This window comes from Lampetra planeri, chromosome 76 (assembly GCF_965212315.1).
Source record: "Lampetra planeri chromosome 76, kcLamPlan1.2.h2, whole genome shotgun sequence".
In the NCBI taxonomy this organism is placed as follows: domain Eukaryota; kingdom Metazoa; phylum Chordata; class Hyperoartia; order Petromyzontiformes; family Petromyzontidae; genus Lampetra; species Lampetra planeri.
The window spans coordinates 1,237,863-1,251,936 of NC_136181.1; positions in this window are offsets into that span (position 1 = coordinate 1,237,863).

The window sequence follows — 14,074 nt, forward strand, 5'->3', positions numbered from 1 at the left end:
TTCCCAAATTATTTCTGTAGAAGATAACTTCGCTCAGTGCACAGTTCCTTTAAAATGTAACCGCAAGGCACAGTAAAACCACAACGCAAGCCTCGTGCCTCATTTGTGCTTGCAAAGTGAGTGGAATAGACTGAAAATGATGTTGGTGTGGATAAAACGAAATGTGTTCCGTGTAAGTCACCGCTATTCAGCAGTTTAATTAAATATATAACTTGTTATTTTCCATGAAAGCCTCACTGGGTCTCAAAACTCCATTGTAAATAGATTCATATTTATCATGATCAATGTTTTTTTCGGTTAGATCGCATAAGTATAAATGTGTCGTATACCCTCCACCACCCGACACGGCCAGTCAGGTTTGTGATGTAAACAAAACGCGCCAATTAGTTGCTACTTCAGCCCACCGTTGTGTTGGAGAGTAAACCCACAACATTTACAATGTGAGTACGTCGTTTTGCTGGGAATTACATCCAGCATCATCGGGCGATTTGCCAGAAACGTCGTACTTTGTAAATGTTCTTTGGTTCTTTTCGGTTAAGTCACGTCTAAAAATAAAATAATAAATCAAAATAAAACAACACATTACGACGTTTCGATTGCAACACAAGCAATCATCATCAGGCATAAAAGAAATAGCAACAAAAATCTAACTAGAAAACTATAGACCGACATACAAGCAGACAGACATCACAACGGCACACATAGGAGTATACAGGCACACGAAAATTAAATAACCTAGTAAAATATTGAAATGTGATGTAATACAATACAACACAGAGAGTCGTTAACCGACTCTCTGTGTTGTATTACATCACATCTCAAAATTTCACTAGGTTATTTAATTTTCGTGTGCCTGTATACTCCTCTCTATGTGTGCCGTTGTGATGTCTGTCTGCTTGTATGTCGGTCTATAGTTTTCTAGTTAGATTTTTGTTGCTATTTCTTTTATGCCTGATGATGATTGCTTGTGTTGCAATCGAAACGTCGTAATGTGTTGTTTTATTTTGATTTATTATTTTATTTTTAGACGTGACTTAACCGAAAAGAACCAAAGAATAATTCCTGCAGTCACGAAAGCTCCCAAATTAAGTTTGTAAATGTTTTGGATTTACTCTCCAACTCAAATTGCAAATTTTGTGAATTTACTCTCCAACTCTCCAACACACTCTCCACACCCCTTATCAGTGCCCTGCCTTATTCGAGACCGATTCAAACCTTATGGGTCACCCCGAGCCTCTTATACATCTCAACGTTCATCATACGAATTCCCATCACAATGGAGAAACGCAAACAAATAGACAAAAAAATGTTTTGCCCGTATTGAAACGGCTGTAAGCCGTATGGACCTGAAAACTCAACTTCCCTGTATAAGAATATGGGGTCAACCGTATGGGTTGGCAGGTATGGAATAACATGTTTACTCTTCTTACCGACTGCGTCTGCGATGTTGCTGCTCACTCGCTCGCTTACCACGTTGGGACCATTTTGGATCTGCGCTCAGCAAGCTGTGTGCAATACTATGACCTCGAGATAAACATCGCTCGTTATCTGCACGCGAACATAAGTAGACACTGGAGTGAATTCCGAAAGCCCACACACTGCAAGGGGGAGAACACTGAACATGTCCACACGGACAGGTCAATTCGTCCACCGGCCCCACTTGCCGAACTGCAATTTCTCGACCACCTGCGCCAAGCTGAGAGCATTCCGTCGTTTTCACAAAGCAACGTGCACCATCGGCACTTTCCATTAAAGCAATCGAGGCGTTCGTTACCACGGTCAATCGATTGATATAGATGTTGTATTAAAGCAGACAAGAGGTCAATTGTACGACAGATTTTTTTTCTGAGAGATAAGTTATTTATTGAGCCTAAGTAGGGGGATGGAGGAGGTTGTTTACATTTCCACGTGATCAGCTACTTCATTGAGCTGTCATCTGTGGCCAAAAGAGAGCTGCATAGCTCAGGTGGAAATACACAGCAGCCAAATACTCTAAACGTCTGGTGTTGGTTCTAAAATGTGGAGGGGAAAAGCGGAGGACCCGGAGACAAATCCACGCAGCCACGGGGAGAGAGAGAGACGCAAACTCCAAATATACAACAGCAGGCGTCAGGGCCGGGATCGAACCCACGACTTCCTGTATACCAGGCGAGGTAGTTAACGTCTCATAGCCACCGCGGCGCCTGTTCCACTATTTATGTGCCATTTAAAATACGTTGTTGTTGTTTACTAACGGCCTTTAATTGTCGTTTTGTGAGGCGCAACATTTTGCTTATATTATTTTACTGATGTTGCGTTGTGCAGCGTTGTGAGATGCAGCTTTTGCATTGACGATGCTCTAATATTATACTATCAATAGTATAATATTATAATATGATATTATTAATATATTATAATACAAACCATAATAGAGTATGATTATTATTACTCTGGCCACAGAATGGTGGGGTTAAGATTTGATATTATTGAAACAGATCTGACAACCTCCTTTGGTTGGTGTATCGTCAACAACGATACTATGAGAATCCACACCCTCAAATCTGGCCACTTGTTTAATACGCATATATTGCTCTCCAGGAATCCATTCCTATTGTGCTGTTCCAAGTCATGATTTTCATAAGACAAATTATACATTCAGATCAGTGCAACCCTTCGAGAGAGGTCAGTACACGACAGCATAATGTCACAAAACGACCTCCGCAATCCGTTCTAAGTAATCTCTGTTGAACACAGGAGACGGCTCTAGTCTTACTCTTTGGTTCTTTCGGTAAAGTCACGTAGGTATAAAATAAAATAAATTAAATCACGACGTTTCGATTGCAACACAAGCAATCATCATCAGGTGGGAAAACCTCAGCAAAAAATGTTCTTGCTGTGGTTTTCCCACCTGATGATGACTGCTTGTGTTGTAATCGAAAGGTCGTGATTTAATTTATTTTATTTTATACCTACGTGACTTTACCGAAAAAACCAAAGAGTATGGATCCCTGCAGTCACGAAAACTTCAAATCTAGATTGGCTCTAGTCTTCCCACGCTTTCGTACGAACCGAGCTGACATGTATACGCAAAGAACCACGTTTCATTTCGCTTCGTCATTGGTGACTGGGACCGAGACTGTCTACACTCAAGAAACCGGTTGAACGACATCCAGCTGGCTCGATTCGAAGGCAGGATGGCGGCGGTCTTCTTCCTTGTGTTGTGCGGCTGCTGAAGTGGATGCAGAGCCACAACCACAATGTCACATTCAAGTTGTTGAGCCCTGACAGCCGCTTCAGGAGCAGCGGAGTGTATCAGCTCTGTGATGCCTCTATTCGTCTATGCGTTTCTATGAGTTTGCATTGGTCTCTAAGAGTCTATGGGTCTCTGAGCCTGGGTCTACATGCGTCTTGAGGTTTCAGTATCCACGGATCTCTGCGAGTCTCTGTGGGAGCCTACGAGTCTCTGGGTCTCCGAGTTTCTGTACGTCTCTATGGTTCTCCGAGTCTCTGTGTGTCTGTATGAGTCTCTATGGGTCTCCAAGTCTCTGTGAGTCTCTGTGCGTCTTTATGGGTCTGTATCTCTATAGGTTTCTTCTTGTCGTACGACTGCTGATGTGGATGCAGGGCACCATCCACAATATCACATTCAGGTGGTCAAGCCCAGGTAACAACCGGGTCAGCAGCATCACTGTGATGTGCCCTTAATTTTTTTGTGGATCGGGGCGCAGCGTCGTTATACGTGGTACGGTCTGTTCTGCATGACCACAGTCGCATACTACTGGAGAGTCTTTTCATTTTCCATTTGTGCATCATCAGGTATCCGCATCGACTTCTGCCATGGTGTGTGCGGGTGGATGTGGTTTGGGGTGGAACATGAGCAGCTTTGTTGAAGATCAAACCCCAGGACTCTTTTGCCTTGTGTGCAAATCTGGAAACTATAAATGGACAATCAGATACGCGTCGCAGATTCGGTCTAGGATTGTCCGCTGGTAATAGCAGGTCAGAACATAAATAGCAGCTCTACGGACAAAAACAACCTTGTAAATAATGAATATAGCCATACAGTGAAGATGTCTCCTCTAACGGGATATCCCAGGGAGTTTTGTCGGCCTGGCTTGGGATATTTCTCCTGCGCAACACTTTCAACCCAGGACCCTTTTGCGCTGCGTCTTTCGCAACGAGGCGGTGTTCGTTTGCGAGTTCCGACTGCTCCAACTTCTGAGCCACGCGGCCACCACCGATGGATATGGCCACTATAATCATTACCTCGACAACTGGTTGTATAAACTCGACTCCCATTCGTATATTGCAGCGATTTTTTTATCGCATTGTGTGACCCAAAAAGGGTACTGCTCTCGCACCAAGTTATAAACAACCCGGCGATTCACATCGTTCTACCCTTTGCCGTGTATGCCCGGAAACGAAATGTTACCCGCTGAAAGTCCAGAGCACAATGTATACATCGTGGAACACCTTTTTGCCCAGTATCAAAGTATGGAAAAATAAGAAAAGGATTGTACCCTTGCTGGTAATAAAACAGGAGTTGTGTCAACATGTTCACACACCAAATAGATGATACATTTTGCAAGGCATCAAGTACTGCATTAACCACATACAGTACTTGTGGTCAACATGCAAACAACACAAGCTCTGATGTTACATGCATTGTCTTTGAAACTGATGTGCCTACACACCACAGACAGCCTTCTTTAACCCGTGTTATTGCCAGGGTAAAGTCTATGAGTTCAAAAGAGTTTAATTAGCAGGTAAGCACCTGTGAAGGCCGACACGACACACGAGGGGGGGGGGAAACACCACGCCCGACCACCTTTGTCTTCCCAGTGGCGATGTTTTTATACACCGCACCAGGTACTCATTTGAGGCTGAGTCGACCTAGGGGATGAAGCCAATGACCGATTCAGATAATTGTCACTGGGTGTTGGCCATGAGCGGGGATCGAACTCGGGTCGCCGGGTTTGAAGTGCAGCGCTCTAACCGCGAGATGCTAACATACACAGACACAAGGATATTAAAACTTCCAAAAGTATTTCTATAGGAGATAGATTCTCAGTGCACAGTTCCTTTAAAATGTATCGGCAAGTCACAGTAAAACCACAACGCAAGCCTCGTGTCTCATTTGTGATTGCAAAGTTAGTGGTAGGAAGAAACTGAAAATGTTGGTGTGGGTAAAACCAAATGTTCCGTGTAAGTCACCGCTATTCAGCAGTTTAATTAAATATTTAACTTGTTATTTTTCATGAAAGCCTCACTGGTGTCTCAATACGCAATTGTTAATGATTCATATTTGATTTCAAGCAGCATGGGTTAATTCGCAAGCTGAATAATCTGTCCAGACAAAACTGGTATCTGTACACACACTAACAGCGTTGTCATTCTGACTTCCTTACCTGTGTGTTTTCACAGTTGTGCTGTATATTTATTAGATTTGTTACTTAATGATGATGATAATAATAAAACCATTGATAGAGTGGCTTTTCATCGATGATTTCAAAGCGCTGTACAGGACACACAGCAGCAGCAGCAGCATAAAAATGTATCATAATCCATTTTACTAAATGAACTAAATTTTAAATAGGCCGAAGCGCATATTAATAGTTTTTATGACACATTTTAAAAAAATGTCCACAGACTCCTTGATATCTTTGGTATCTCGTGTGGAAGAGCGTGCCATAGCCTGGGGGCCAATACGGGGACGAATCTCGATCACCCCATAGACCAAAACCTCGAGCTAGGGATGCAGAGAAAAGATCTGCATCCCCCAGATCTTAGGGACCTTGAGGGGACACATGGGGGTGTGCAGAACGGCAATTATGTAGGCTGAAGCAAGATGGGTCACTGCTTTGTGAAGTTAACTAAATAATTTTAAAACGTGCTCTGTGTGAAACTGGAAGCCAGTACATGGAGGCCAACACGGGTGTAATACGCTGTTGAAGGTTTTTCTGGTTAACACCCCAGCAGCCGCATTCTGAACATGCTGCAAATGTATATGTATGTAGAACTACTGTCGTGCCTTACGTATATTAACATTTGTATGTACAGTGAGGGAAAAAAGTATTTGATCCCCTGCTGATTTTGTCCGTTTGCCCACTGACAAAGAAATGATCAGTCTATAATTTTAACGGTAGGTTTATTTGAACAGCGAGAGACAGAATAACAACAACAAAATCCAGAAAAACGCATGTCAAAATGTTATAAATTGATTTGCATTTTAATGAGGGAAATAAGTATTTGACCCCTCTGCAAAACATGACTTAGTACTTGGTGGCAAAACCTTTGTTGGCAATCACAGAGGTCAGACGTTTCTTGTAGTTGGCCACCAGGTTTGCACACATCTCAGGAGGGATTTTGTCCCACTCCTCTTTGCAGATCTTCTCCAAGTCATTAAGGTTTCGAGGCTGACGTTTGGCAACTCGAACCGTCAACTCCCTCCACAGATTTTCTATGAGATTAAGGTCTGGAGACTGGCTAGGCCACTCCAGGACCTTAATGTGCTTCTTCTTGAGCTACTCCTTTGTTGCCTTGGCCGTGTGTTTTGGGTCATTGTCATGCTGGAATATCCATCCACGACCCATTTTCAATGCCCTGGCTGAGGGAAGGAGATTCTCACCCAAGATTTGACGGTACATGGCCCCGTCCAATCGTCCCTTTGATGCGGTGAAGTTGTCCTGTCCCCTTAGCAGAAAAACACCCCCAAAGCATAATGTTTCCACCTACATGTTTGACGGTGGGGATGGTGTTCTTGGGGTCATAGGCAGCATTCCTCCTCCAAACACGGCGAGTTGAGTTGGTGCCAAATAGCTCCATTTTTGTCTCATCTGACCACAACACTTTCACCCAGTTGTCCTCTGAATCATTCAGATGTGCATTGGCAAACTTCAGACGGGTATGTATATGTGCTTTCTTGAGCAGAGGGACCTTGCGGGCGCTGCAGGATTTCAGTCCTTCACGGTGTAGTGTGTTACCAACTGTTTTCTTGGTGACTATGGTCCCAGCTGCCTTGAGATCATTGACAAGATCCTCCCGTGTAGTTCTGGGCTGATTCCTCGCCGTTCTCATGATCATTGCGACTCCACGAGGTGAGATCTTGCATGGAGCCCCAGGCCGAGGGAGATTGACAGTTCTTTTGTGTTTCTTCCATTTGCGAATAATCGCACCAACTCTTGTCACCTTCTCACCAAGCTGCTTGGCCATGGTCTTGTAGCCCATTCCAGCCTTGTGTAGGTCTACAATCTTGTCCCTGACATCCTTGGAGAGCTCTTTGGTCTTGGCCATGGTGGAGAGTTTGGAATCTGATTAATTGATTTCTTCTGTGAACAGGTGTCTTTTATACAGGTAACAATCTGAGTTTAGGAGCAATCCCTTTAAGAGTGTGCTCCTAATCTCAGCTCGTTACCTGTATAAAAGACACCTGGGAGCCAGAAATATTTCTGATTGAGAGGGGGTCAAATACCTATTTCCCTCATTAAAATGCAAATCAATTTATAACATTTTTGACATGCGTTTTTCTGGATTTTGTTGTTGTTATTCTGTCTCTCGCTGTTCAAATAAACCTACCATAAAAATTATAGACTGATCATTTCTTTGTCAGTGGGCAAACGTACAAAATCAGCAGGGGATCAAATACTTTTATCCCTCACTGTAAATACAGAAGTATTTTGTCAACACTAAATGCATGCTTGGGGCAATGTGGCACAACGATGACTTTGACCACCACACACTGCCACACATAGCAACACGCAGCAACACATAGCAACACACAACATCAACAGCACACACAACATGCACAACAATGTACACAACAATGTACACAACACGCACAACACACACCAACAACACGCACAACAGACAACACGAACAATAGCACACAACAACACGCACAACACACAACAAGATACGCGTGCCTGTCAACCCATGCGGTTTACCCGTATTTTCGTACAGGGAAATTGAGTTATCATGTCCATACGGCGTACAGCCGTTTCATTAGGGGCAAGACACTTTTTGTGTGTATTCGTCTGTTTCTCCCTTGTTATGGGACTTTGTAGATTGAAAGTTGAGATGTATAAGGGCACGGGGTGACCACTAAGGTCTGAGTTGGTCTGTAATAAGGTAGGGCACTGATAAGGGGTTACCAGGAATTCGTCATTGCTACACGCTCTTAGCATTTGGCAGTGTCAATGGGGTTGTGTAGTGTGGACTTGAGGGTCATGGGGACAGCATTTGAGCACTTTTTTTTGTTTTGTGTCGTATTGTTTATAAATGCCCACCGTTGGTGGATAAGACCGTGATATTACTTTAACGGGAAGGCCAATATCATGACGATGTTTATCTTAATGAGAACACCGTCTTGTCAGAGGTCACTCACAACAGCCCCACCTCGTGGAAGTGTCACGAGACGCCACTGGGCATGGCACACAACAGCACGCACACCACGTAACACCACAGAACACCACACAACACGCACACCACACAACACCACACAAGAACGCACAACAACACGCACACCAAACAACACCACAACACGCACACCACACAACACCACACCACAATAACACGCACACCACACAACACCACACAAGAACACACAACACGCACACCAAACAACACCACAACACGCACACCACACAACACCACAACAACACGCACACCACACAACACCACGCAACAGCACGCAATAGCACACAACAACATGACCACCATAGAACTCCACGCACACCACACAACACCACAACCACACACACCACACAACACCACAAAACACACGCACACCACGAAACACCACACAACCACAAGCACACCACAGAACACCACAACACGCACACCACACAACACACAACAACATGCACGCTATACCACCCCACACAACACCACGCACACCACACACCCCACGCACACCACACACTCCCCACACAACACCACACAACACCACACCACACAACAACAACAAGCACACCACACCACAACAACACGCACACCACACAACACGACACAACAACACACAGGCACCACGCACAACAGGCAACACCACAGGACACCACACAACAACATCACACAACACCACACCACAACAACACGCAGACCACACAACAAGCACACCACAACACAACACGCACAACACACAGCACCTAACAACACTAAACAACACGCACACAACAACACGCACACAACACAACACCACACACCACCCATACCACCACACAACACGATGCACACCACGCAACAAAACACCACTCAACACCACCCCACACAACACCACGCACACCACACAACACCGTACCACGCACACCACACAACACCACCCACACCACACACCACGCACACCACACCACACACCAAATCACGCACACCACACAACACCACATAACATAACACAACACCACATAACACGCACACCACAACAACACGCACACCACGCAACACCACACCACACAACAAGCACACCACCCCACAAAAACACGCACACCGCACAACACCAGACAACAACACACGCACACCACAAAACACCATAACACGCACGCCACGAAACACCACACCACACTAGACTACACAACACCATGCCACACGACTCCACACAACTCCACACCACACTTACACCACATCACACAACCCAACACCACGCACACCACGAAACACCACACTACAACACGCACTCCACGCAACATCACACCACACAATATCACACAACACCACACCACACAACAACATGCACACCACATAACACCACACCACACAATAACAACAAGCACACCACACCACAACAACATGCACACCACACAACACCACAACACGCACACCACACAACAACACGCACACCACACAACACCACGCAACAGCACGCAATAGCACACAACAACATGACCACCATAGAACTCCACGCACACCACACAACACCACACAACCACACACACCACACAACACCACAAAACACCACACGCACACCACGAAACACCACACAACCACAAGCACACCACAGAACACCACAACACGCACACCACACAACACACAACAACATGCACGCTATACCACCCCACACAACACCACGCACACCACACACCCCACGCACACCACACACTCCCCACACAACACCACACAACACCACACCACACAACAACAACAAGCACACCACACCACAACAACACGCACACCACACAACACGACACAACAACACACAGGCACCACGCACAACAGGCAACACCACAGGACACCACACAACAACATCACACAACACCACACCACAACAACACGCAGACCACACAACAAGCACACCACACCACAACACGCACAACACACAGCACCTAACAACACTAAACAACACGCACACAACAACACGCACACAACACAACACCACACACCACCCATACCACCACACAACACGATGCACACCACACAACAAAACACCACTCAACACCACCCCACACAACACCACGCACACCACACAACACCGTACCACGCACACCACACAACACCACCCACACCACACCACACACCACGCACACCACACCACACACCAAATCACGCACACCACACAACACCACATAACATAACACAACACCACATAACACGCACACCACAACAACACGCACACCACGCAACACCACACCACACAACAAGCACACCACCCCACAAAAACACGCACACCGCACAACACCAGACAACAACACACGCACACCACAAAACACCATAACACGCACGCCACGAAACACCACACCACACTAGACTACACAACACCATGCCACACGACTCCACACAACTCCACACCACACTTACACCACATCACACAACCCAACACCACGCACACCACGAAACACCACACTACAACACGCACTCCACGCAACATCACACCACACAATATCACACAACACCACACCACACAACAACATGCACACCACATAACACCACACCACACAATAACAACAAGCACACCACACCACAACAACATGCACACCACACAACACTCACACCACGCAACACCAAAAAACACAACATCACAACACGCACACCACACAACAACACGCACACCACAGAAGAAAAAACAACAACACACACCACACAACACCACACAACAACAAGCACACCACACCACACAGCACCACAACACCACGCCCACCACACAACCTCACACCATGCACACCAAACAACACAACACCACAAAACACCCCGCACCACCACGCACACAAGGCAACGCAACACCACTCCAAACAACACAACAACCGCCATTCGCCACTAAGTGGCGGTGACGTCACCACAACGCTTGTGCCAGGCCATGTGCACCTTGAGGCCACGTGAAGTGTCGAACGCCCGCTGGCAGGAGGTCACGGGGCAGACCCAGGTGCCACGGGGCAGACCCAGGTGCCACGGGTCGACTGCCCCCTACTGTGACAACTTTCTGTGCTTTAGCCACCCTGCGCTCCGCTCGTTCAGTTGTTGTGAGCGTCGCTCCGCCGTCCTCTGTTGTTGTTGGAGGGCAACTGCCTCCAACTGCCCAGTAGCGTCCTTCACGAGCCTCCTCCACTGAGGCCGATCTTGACACCGCTGGTACCAGTCATCGGCAAGTCCACTCAGCTCCACGTCCTTCTGTACCACATCACTCCATCTCATCTCTAGCCCGTGCTGCGCTCGATCCGGCCAAACAAAAGCTGTTCATGCATGCGGTGGCTGGGCATGCGGGCTACATGACCCAGCCAACACAGCCTTGCCTGCCGGAGGAGCTCACTCATGGGAAATTGCCCAAATCTTTCTAAGATTTGTGAGCTCCTCACACAATCCAGCCTGGTTAATTCCAGGATGGATAGTCGGCAGGCCAGCCTAAATATTTCTAACCGGCGAAGATGTTCCATTAGGGGGGTCCACGTTTCGCAAGCATAGAAAAGGGAGGGAATGACTGTGGCCGAGAAGACCTGAAGCTTCGGGCGGAGCGACAGACCAGGCAGCTTCCACACAGTGTTACGCAACCGATGAAAAGATATTGCCGCTTGACTGATTCGGAGTGAGACCTCCGCTGCCAAACCGGAGCCGGTCATGAGCACACTACCCAGGTATGGGAAACTCTCCACTCTCTCCACAACTGCCCCATCACCGATTGGGAGTTGTGGGGGTGGAGTGTCTGATTGTACAAAATACCCAGGCACGTGCTTAGTTTTTGTGGGGCTGATGGTAAGGCCCCACCTCTTAGTGGCACACTCCAATTTCAGCAGAATCATCTCTAATTCCTCCTCTGAATGAGCAGCAATTACCAAATCATCGGCATACATAACGTGGTTGACCAATAGGGAGCCATCCCTTGACCACACCCGGGCATCGATCATCCCCCCATTATATTTATACCAAATTGAAATTTCCCCAGTACAGCTATACGTGACTTTACCGAAAGAACCAAGAAGATGAATCCCTGCAGTCACGAAAGCTTTAAATCGAAATTTAAAAGATATTGAAGGCTTCACAAACTACGTGGTCAAAATAGATGTTAAATAATGTGGGAGCCAGAGGACATCCCTGTCGCACCCCAAGGTTTACAGGGAATGGCTCTGACTCACGGCTACGTAGTTTTACATGGGCCCGCTCACCATCATGAAGGTCCTTAATGATCGTGAGCAGAGGGTCAGTGACTCCGAAAGCACGAAGAACAACCCAGAGCCCAGGCCTACTGATGGCATCATCGGCCCTGACCAGGTGTAGGAATTCCCTACACCTCTGCTGTAGAAGACGGACAAAAATATGGCATCTGTGCAAGACCGCCCTTTCCTGAAATCGCATTGGGGATCCGCAAGCCTCTCCTCAGCGTGCCTATCAAGGCGATGTTGAATAATCCTTGTCAGGACCTAACCCGGCACACTGAGGAGTGAAATGCCCCTGTAGTTGTTACAGTCTGTGCGGTCCCCCTTCTTAAAGAGGGGGCCACCAGGGCATCCTTCCAATCCTGCGTAATCCATCCAGTGGTCCAGACTGTTGTTATTAGGTCATGAACGGCAGTCTGTGCACAAACGCCACCCTCCCTCAGCATTTCGCTTGAGAGATCATCTCTGCCCGGTGCCTTTCCTGGTCTCAGACTTTGGATCGCCTTCAGTACTTCCTCAACAGATGGCACCTCAGCCAGCCACTCACAGGGGGTGACGTCTTCTTCCAATATTTGAGGCACCGCAGCCCCACTTTGTGCCACAATGTTTTCCTGGCTGAGGGATTTCCCCTCCCCCAGGACCTTACAGAAATGCTCAGCAAATCTGCAAACCTGTTCCTGGGGGTCGAAATTGAATCACCGTTTTTTTCACACACACCACGCAACACCGCACAACAACAAGCACACCACAACAACACGCACACCACACAACACAAAACAACAAAAAGCACACCATACCCAGACAACACACACACCACACAACATGCACACCACACGCACACCACACGCACACCACAGGAACACTATGCACACCACACGCACACCACATTCACACCACACAACACCACACGCACACCATGCACACCACACGCACAGCGCACGCACAACATGCACACCACACGCATACCGCACGCACGACATGCACACCACACGCACAGCACATACACACCATGCACTCCACACGCACATCACACGCACACCACACACACCACACGCACACCATGCACACCACACGTACACCACACGCACACCAAACCAAGCACACCATACGCACACCACACGCACACCATACACACCACACGCACACCACACGCACCACACAACATCACACGCGCACCATGCACACCACACGCACACCACACGCACACCACACGCACACACATGCACACCACGCGCACACCACGCGGACACCACACCACACGCATACCATGCACACCACACGCACACCGCACGCACACCATACAACACCACACAACACCACAAGCACACAATTCACACCACACGCACACCACATTCACACCACACGACCACAAGCACACCACACGCACCACAAGCACACCACACGCATACCACACGCACACCACACGCACACCACGCGCAAACCATGCACACCACACACACCACACGCACATTACGTACACCACGCACATCACATGCACACCACACAACACCACACAACACCAC